Below are 8,665 nucleotides of genomic sequence, written 5' to 3' on the forward strand. Positions count from 1 at the left end.
TGCCTGACCTACGCTGGTCTTGTTCTACTTGAGCAGGTTGCTCTTACACAACCACTTGTGTTTCCTGCTCTAATTCCTCCATAGGTGTATCGATAATTTGTGATTCTTGAATTTCTTCAAGTTCTACTTTCCTCCCACTGATTCCTTTGGAAATAAAATCCCTCTCTAGGAAAACTCAGGTTCGAGCGACAAACATTTTGCCCTCAGAAGGATTGTAGAAATAATATCCTCTTGTTTCTTTAGGATACCCCACAAATAAGCATTTGTCAGATTTGGGCTCAAGCTTAGTTGAAACTTGTCATTTCACATAAACCTCGCAACCCCAAATCTTTATGTAAGACATATGTGGTTTCTTACCACTCCATATCTCATATGGTGTCTTCTCAACCTTTTTGGATGGAACACGGTTAAGTGTGTAAGCTGCTGTCAATAGTGCATGTCCCCAAATGGAGTTTGGAAGATCGGCGTGACTCATCATGGATCGGGCCATGTCTAACAGGGTTCGATTTCTTCTCTCAGATACACCATTCCATTGTGGTGTTCCAGGAGGAGTAAGTTGGGATAGGATCCCACACTCTTTCAGATGGTCATCAAACTTTAGGCTTAAATACTCACCGCCTCGATCTGATCGAAGAGTTTTAATATTCTTACCTAGTTGGTTTTGTACTTCATTCTTGAATTCCTTGAACTTTTCAAAGGACTCTGATTTGTGTTTCATTAAATACACATAACCATATCTACTGAAATCATCAGTAAATGTGATGAAGTACTGAAAACCTCCTCTGGCTGGAATGTTCAGTGGTCCACATACATCAGTATGTATGAGGGCCAAAAGATCATTAGCTCTTTCACCTTTTCCTGTGAATGGAGATTTTGTCATCTTCCAAGTACTTTGGGCAGTTTCTCTTCCAGTGTCCGGTCTTACCGCAATGGAAGCAGGTGCCTGCCTTTGTTATGCCTCCACTAGGCCTCAAAACAGTAACAGTGGGTCTGGGTTTGGCAACTTCCTTGCCCTTCCCTTTATCACCCTGCCTGGTGGGCCTTTTGTTCTGTCTCTTTCCATTTCCGATCATCAGAATGGACTTCCCTTTTGTCTTCAGATTCTGCTCGGCAGTTCTTAACATGGCGAGCAGTTCAGGAAGAGATTTGTCCATATCAATCATATTGAAATTTAGGACAAATTGACTGAAACTATCTGGCAACGATTGCAAGACCAAATCAGTCGCAAGTTCCTTTCCGAGGGGAAAACTCAACCTTTCAAGCTTTTCCATATACCCAATCATCTTGAGCACATGGGGACTTATAGGGGCTCCCTCAGCTAACTTGCCTTAAAAAAAAGGGTTTTTGAAACTTCAAACCTCTCATGCCTTGCTTGCTCTTGATAGAGCATCTTCATGTGTTCGATCATATCGAACGCTGTCATGTTCTCATGTTGCTTTTGCAACTCTGAGTTCATGACATCCAACATGAGACAAGCAGTTTCATTGGCATCATCGACATGCTTCTTATAAGCATCTCTTTCTGCCTTAGGTGCAGAACTAGGAGGTTCCTCTTCAGGAACAGGTGTCTCCAAGACATACAGCTTTCTATTATGTTTGAGGACAATCCTCAGGTTTCGGTGTCAATCCAGAAAATTTGTCCCAGACAATTTTTCCTTATCAAGGATTGATCTCAAGATGTTGTTAGAGGTGTTTGCTGTCATGGTTATCTACATAAGGATTAAGAAAATATAAGTATCATTGACATATTTAATTAGGCCTTTAATCAAATATGCTCCCACTATTTTACTCAAAACAAATGACCCTCATCATTTGATTCGGAAAATCCCGTTGGAAGATTTTCTAGTGGGTCGAGATCCATATTTCACTTCGTTCTAAGTCCGCGTAGGCGGATTACACAAAACTAGGTTATTTAGGTAGGAACTCTTTCCAATTGTATCTCATACAACTCTCGAATATTTCAGTTGGGTGAATAACTCCTTATTCCAATCCATCATATGGATTATTCCCAACTCTTGCTTCTAAACATATATAAGAAAATTATAATCAAGTTTGACTCATCGTTTTAGCAGTTGGATATTACAATTATCCCATCGCACCTTAACTAATATAAAACATGCACCTCGCGTAGGCGAAACCTACATATCCGATACCAGTCTTGATGAGTGCTAAAACTTGGAAAGCAAACACATATAATATTATTATAATTTGTTTAGTTAAGTTTGACCCATTGTTTTAACAGTTGGATATTACAATTATCCCATCGCACCTTACTAATATATAGATCATGCACCTCGCGTAGGCGAAACCTACATTATCCATTACTAGTCTTGATGAGTGTTAAAACTTGGAAAGCATAAACTTAATATTTTAGTTTGAGGGAATTGCAATTGTTATGATCTCACCGGCTTATTTATCATATAAATCGTCTCTCACATGCATCAACATACATTCACATGCATCAACATACATACACAATGAAACAGTTATGGCCCCTAGTGCAATTGTTCTCCCAAGCCAATGAGAGAACCTAAGCTAACCTAATAACGATCTAAGCTTCTCCAAGCAAGATCTTCAAGGTTGTCCTCCTTTGATCTTCAAGGTTGTCCTCCTTTGATATTGAAATCTTCTCTTTCTTCATAACATTGTCTTCTTCTCTTTCTTCATAACATTACATTTCAGAAGAAACTCGTTTTACATACGAGGGATTGAGATGAGAAAAGAAGTTACATTAAGAGATCAAAAGGAGAGGCACGACACGCAGGTCGTATTTAAAAACCCAAAACAAAGTAAAGGACAACTAAGGCCATAACTGATCACCACAAGGCAATAATAATAAACACATTGTTATTATTAAATTTTAATTCCTTTAATTAATTAAAACCAAATTAAATTTTGGCGACCGATCACACTACGCAGAGTTGGCCGGGGGTTCCGCTGCCCGGTCAGCGGACGGGATCAAGGGGCAGCGCCCTTGCGGGGTTGGAGGGGCAGCGCCCCTGTCCAAAATTTTAATGAACAATTCATTTGAAATGGACACTGTTTTTGCATCCACACAACTCTTGCGCAGGCACAAAACAGAAACCCCAAAATTTTGACTCTGGGAGTGTGACGACCGTCACAGGCGTGTGACGACCGTCACAGGCGTGTGACGACCGTCACAGGCAATGTGAGTGTGACGAGCGTCACAGGGTTGTTACGACCGTCACAGGTCAAAACAGAAATGCCTAAAATTCTGTGAGTCTGTTACGACCGTCACAGGTCAATCTATGGGTCTGTTACGAACGTCACGCGTCTTGTTACGACCGTTACGCATCCAGTTTGTTACGCTTGTTATGCTCGTCACACGAGCTTCACGCGGCCAAAATAACAGACTTTGAAACAGTCAACACGCTCGTCACACGAGCTTCACGCAGCCAAAATAACAAACTTTGAAACAGTCAACAGACGTGTTCCAAAAGCCCTAAATTCACAACTCTTTCACGGCACAACCCTTGCGCCGTCACCAACCCTAATTTGCCAATTTCAGACCGTCAAACACACCTCGATTGTTGATTCAGTATGATTGATCAACAGGTCATTGCTTCACCATACTAATGTCGGATTCCGAAGCAAATGACCATTGATCGCTCAAAGCAAAACAATCATTTAGTGTTCGAATGAACGAAACAGAAACAGTATATCACATATACCGTATTTTGCATTAGGATTACTTATATCATATATAAGTTGATCGGTCTCAATTGCGTAACCTATGGACGATCGATGTATCGCTGCTTCACCATACTAATGTCGGATTCCGAAGCATAGTCAACATCAATCATCCAACTCGTACACTCATGATGCCAAATTTAATTACCCTTTTAATTAATCGATTCATTCTGTCTTTTAATCATATTAATACAGAAAATAAACACCTATCCGATTCATGGTTTCGTAAGTGGCTCTGATACCACTGAAGGAGAATTTGCGACCCAAAGCGCAGCGGAAATTAAAATTTCTCCTTTAGAGATCCTTACGAATGGTCATGATCAGTGATAGAATATTTACCTCTTGTGACGATTGAAACCTTTGGTGCAGATCTCTTGCAACGATCAAAACCCTTTGATGCAGATCCACGAAACGATCACGAACATTGAACGATGACAACGTCTCTACTCAGTCCACACGAACGGGTTCCTTCAATCTCAGTGCTAGCTGGTACGAATGAAGGCTTTGAGTGAGAGAGAGAGAGAGTGAAAACGAAAAGAATGCAAACGCACTTTGTGCTTCTGCACAAGGGTTCTATTTATAGAACCACTTGTGTGGGCTTCAAGCTAAAAGCCCACTTAAGTGTATTTTGGCCCATATCTTATAATATGCCCAAAATCACTTAAGCCCATGGTACCTTACCATATTTCGTATTCTACTCAAGTACACCGTACCTTACGATGTTCTATAATCCACTTAAGGGTACCGTACCTTACGATATTCCTTAGTTACTCTATCTCTCATCAATCCGTCCTTTATGTGTGACCCTGTAGGTTTTCGTGACGTTGGCAATTATATTAAATCACGCATTTAATATAATAAACAGTGAGTGGTATCTAGCAACACATCACTGCTACCCAAGACACGAAAATGTCATGTGATCTGACAAAACCATCTGTGATAATAATTATGTGTATAATTACCCTTTTGCCCTTATGTCTATATTGAACACAAGGCATAGACCGTGTCATCCTTGTCCAGTTCAATATTGGGCCCATAGACATTTATCCTGTTATGCAGGATGGGCAAATTCCATCTAGGTCACTCATGTCCCTCAGCATGCTTTGTGGAGTACCCATCAACTGTCTTTATGGTTATCCAGTTACGGACAACGTTGGATCAGCAATAAAGCACTCGACTCTACATCTAGGATCCATAGTGGTTTCAGGTCGAAGAGTGGAATACACTATTATCACCATGAGAATAACTTATGACACCTTGCATAACTTTCTATATAGTATTCTCATAGCGGGTCAATCCGGTATAAATATTACTCCTAATATTCATACCTATGTTTAAGACTTGATAACTCTTTATCCATGATCCATGAGATGTGATCATCAGTCTACAAGCATAATAGTCTTAATGCTTTAATGTTATCCCACTTCACACTAAAGCTCGACTACGGATACTTTAGGAATAATGTCCTTATGTTTAATGTGTTCTCATGATTAAGTCACACTTAATACATTAAACGAACTATCTATTCCAGGGACTTTATTAATCAACCATAATAAAGAGAATGCCTTTTATTATTCGATACAAGTACCAAAATGTATTGGCCTCTAGGGCTTACACCAACATATTTGGGGAAATCAGTCTTGAAGTCTAATATGTGTCAGAAGGGAGGAGTCAGTGGTTTTCATCTGAGTTTCCTAGTGGGAGAAGCCAAGAAGAAGCTTGAAAATGGTGATTGGAGGGGTTTCAATGTTGTGTTGGCTCTTTGTGTATACGGGATTGTCCTGTTCCCTAATGTTGCAAAAATTATAGACGTAGACGCAATACGCCTCTTCGTGTTGGGAAATCAAGTGTCGACCTTGCTGGGAGATTTCTTTCATTCGGTGCATCACAGGAATGAGAATAGAAATGGAGGATTGGTGAATTGTTGTGCACCCTTGTTTTATAGGTGGTTCAGTTCTCACCTACCCAAGTCGGGAGCGTTCGTTGACTTCAAGGACTCGTTGAGTTGGTCGAAGAGATTGATGGGGATAAGAGCTAAAGATATTTCTTGGTGGTCATACCAGAACTTGCTTCGGGCAGATATTATTCACAGTTGTGGAAACTTCCCGAATGTACCGTTGGTAGGAAGAAGAGGAGGAATCAACTATAATCCTTCTCTAGCAGTCAGACAGTTTGGATATGCTTTAAAAACTCCGCCTTTGGAAAAGGATGTGGAAGAATCGTTGTTTTTCCATTCTTCATCTGATTTGACTGTATCCCATAAGGCAGCTGAGGCCTGGCTCAAGGTGATCAAGAGAGGAAGGATTGTGCTTGGAAAAGGAGATTGCAGGACTTATCCTCAGTATGAAGATTGGCTTCAGGGAAGAGTCGAAGAGTTTGGTCTGCCGTTTCCCATGGAAGAGGGAATGTATCCACCTACTCCTGAGCAGTCAACAATGGTGAGTCGAGAGGAGTATGACAAATTGAAGAAATCCCTTGAGGAACTTTAAATTGAAAACTCGGAGTTGAATGTGAAATTGCAAGACTGTATGCATCTGTACCATGAGGCGGAATATCAGAAGGGGGAAGCTGTCAGATTGTAAGAGGAAGCAGAGAAGAAATTGGCTGTGAAGGTGAACTTCTTCAGGAAAATTGACAAAGCCTTGGGGTCATCCAGTTCTGAGTTGAGGCAAGTCAAGCAGCAGTTAACGGATGCCCATGGTAAATTAGCTGGGTGGCAAGAGCAACGGGATGCATTATCAGCTTCTCGAAAGGCAAAAGAGGAGGAGATGGTGGCCGAATTGACTGGTCAGATGGAGAAGTTGAAGACTCTGCTGAAAGAGAAGAACAATGAGCTCATGTGTGCCCGTGCAACCAATGGTTACCTCACAGATCAACTCGACAAGGCTCAAGAACAGATTGAAGAACTCAAGGTGTTGGCGGGTTTGAAGAAGTCTAGACTTGAAGAGGTATTCGGAGAGGATGATGGGAATTACTACATAGAGCATATCAACGAACTGGATGGGATTATTCACAAGAGAAATTTGCTTATTCGGCGTTTGGCAGAATCTCCAGATCATCCTGACACGGTGGCACTGCTGGCTGAAGTGAGGAACAATCCTTATGGGTTGTATACAGGAGGTTGATTCCTGCTTTTGTTCCTCTTTTTGCTTGTTGTGTTTCTTTGTTGATTTGTAGTGATGATCCACAGGCTTGTTATGGAGATCCTCTCTTGATGTACTGTTGGCTAAGGCCCTTCTCCTTGAACTCATTTGTATGACGATTTCTCTCTATTGCATCTTGACCTCAGAAGCTTATCCACGACTCGATCTTCTTGCACTATTTACCTGATGTGAGACTGGAATCAAGGGGGTAGAATACCCTTTGGAATTGATAAACATGTCATTGCATTTACATATTCATTTGCATGTCTTGCATAACAGGTACCGCCGCAGTGGTTCTCATTTTGTTTGGTGTTCCACTAGTAGGATAGCTAATTCAGGCATTCACCGGTACGATGCTAGAAGAAATCAACAGAGAGCAATGGAAGGCCTACAAGCAGAGCTCGCCGAGATGAGAATTCGCATGAACCAATTCATGGATGTGGTTCAGCAATAGATAAAGCTTGGAATGGTGTTCCAACTTCATCCTTAGCATCTATATAAGAGAAGGACGACAAATGACTAACCAGGAGAGCCTTTTCTCCCCCTACCACCACCAGCTTCTTGTTTTTCACAAACTTCAGTTTCTGGTATAGGGTGGATGTCACGGCGCCTGCCTCATGAATCCATGGTCTGCCCAACAGACAGCTATATGATGGGTGAATGTCCATGATCTAGAAGGTGATCAGGAAGTCACTCGGTCCAATCTTGATTGGGAGCTCAACCTCTCCAATCACAGTTTTACGGGACCCATCGAAAGCTTTCACTACCACTCAACTCTGCCTCATGGGAGGCCCCTGATATGACAACTTTGCAAGAGTGGACTTTGGCAACACATTTAATGACGACGCAGTGTCCACCAGCACATTGGACATGGCATCATCTTTGCAACTCATAGATATGTGTAATGCCAAGTTGTGGTCTTTTCCCTCCTCAGGGAGATCAGCATCACAAAAACTCAAATTGTTACAAGTAGTGATATTTGCAACAATACTGTTGAATTGTTCAATCGTGACGTCATGATCTACATACGCCACATCCAACACCTTCTGCAGAGCTTCTCGGTGTGGTTCGGAATTCATCAGTAAGGATAGTACAAAGATTTTGGATGGCGTCTGTAGAAGTTGATCTACTACGTTGTACTCACTTCTCTTGATGAGCCTCAACATCTCATCACAGTCTTCTTTCGTATTGCCACTTTGGCCAACAGAGATAGAAGTTTTCAACGTAGAGGCAGGTTTGGCAACAAGTGCCGGATTCGGAGCATTCACAGCATTCCCAATCGGGCGTTCAGCATAATCAGTCACATCAGCTCTTCGAACATCAGCTTGAGGTTTCGGCGGACCCGAGAAGACACGACCGTTACAGGTCAGGCCGCTGACGTCGGTAATATTAACGACAGATGAAGAGGGCAGGGGCACCTCTTTCCCATTCTCCAATGCTACAACATTGTAGCGATAGGGAACCGCCTTCTTAGAAGAGTATGGCACAGGGCCAGTTGGCTTGATGATCAAAGAAGGAGAAGCCTTTGGCTTGCTACCATCGTACTTGATAATAACAGGCTCATGGATCCAAAATACTGGAGAAATTACATTGACTTCATCAGCATCCTCATCAACATTTCTATTTTGAAGTATCTCAATAACTCCTTCATCCAGCATTTCTTGAACATCTTTGCGCACTTGGCGACATCCTCTTTGATTGACAGAACAAACTCGGCATCTATTGTGGTCATGCTCATAATGACTATAATCACATATTAGTCTATGCATCTCGACCAGAGATTGTCGAATATGGCTGACATATTTGACCTTG

This window comes from Lathyrus oleraceus, chromosome 6, assembly GCF_024323335.1.
Source record: "Lathyrus oleraceus cultivar Zhongwan6 chromosome 6, CAAS_Psat_ZW6_1.0, whole genome shotgun sequence".
NCBI classification, from domain to species: Eukaryota; Viridiplantae; Streptophyta; class Magnoliopsida; order Fabales; family Fabaceae; genus Lathyrus; species Lathyrus oleraceus.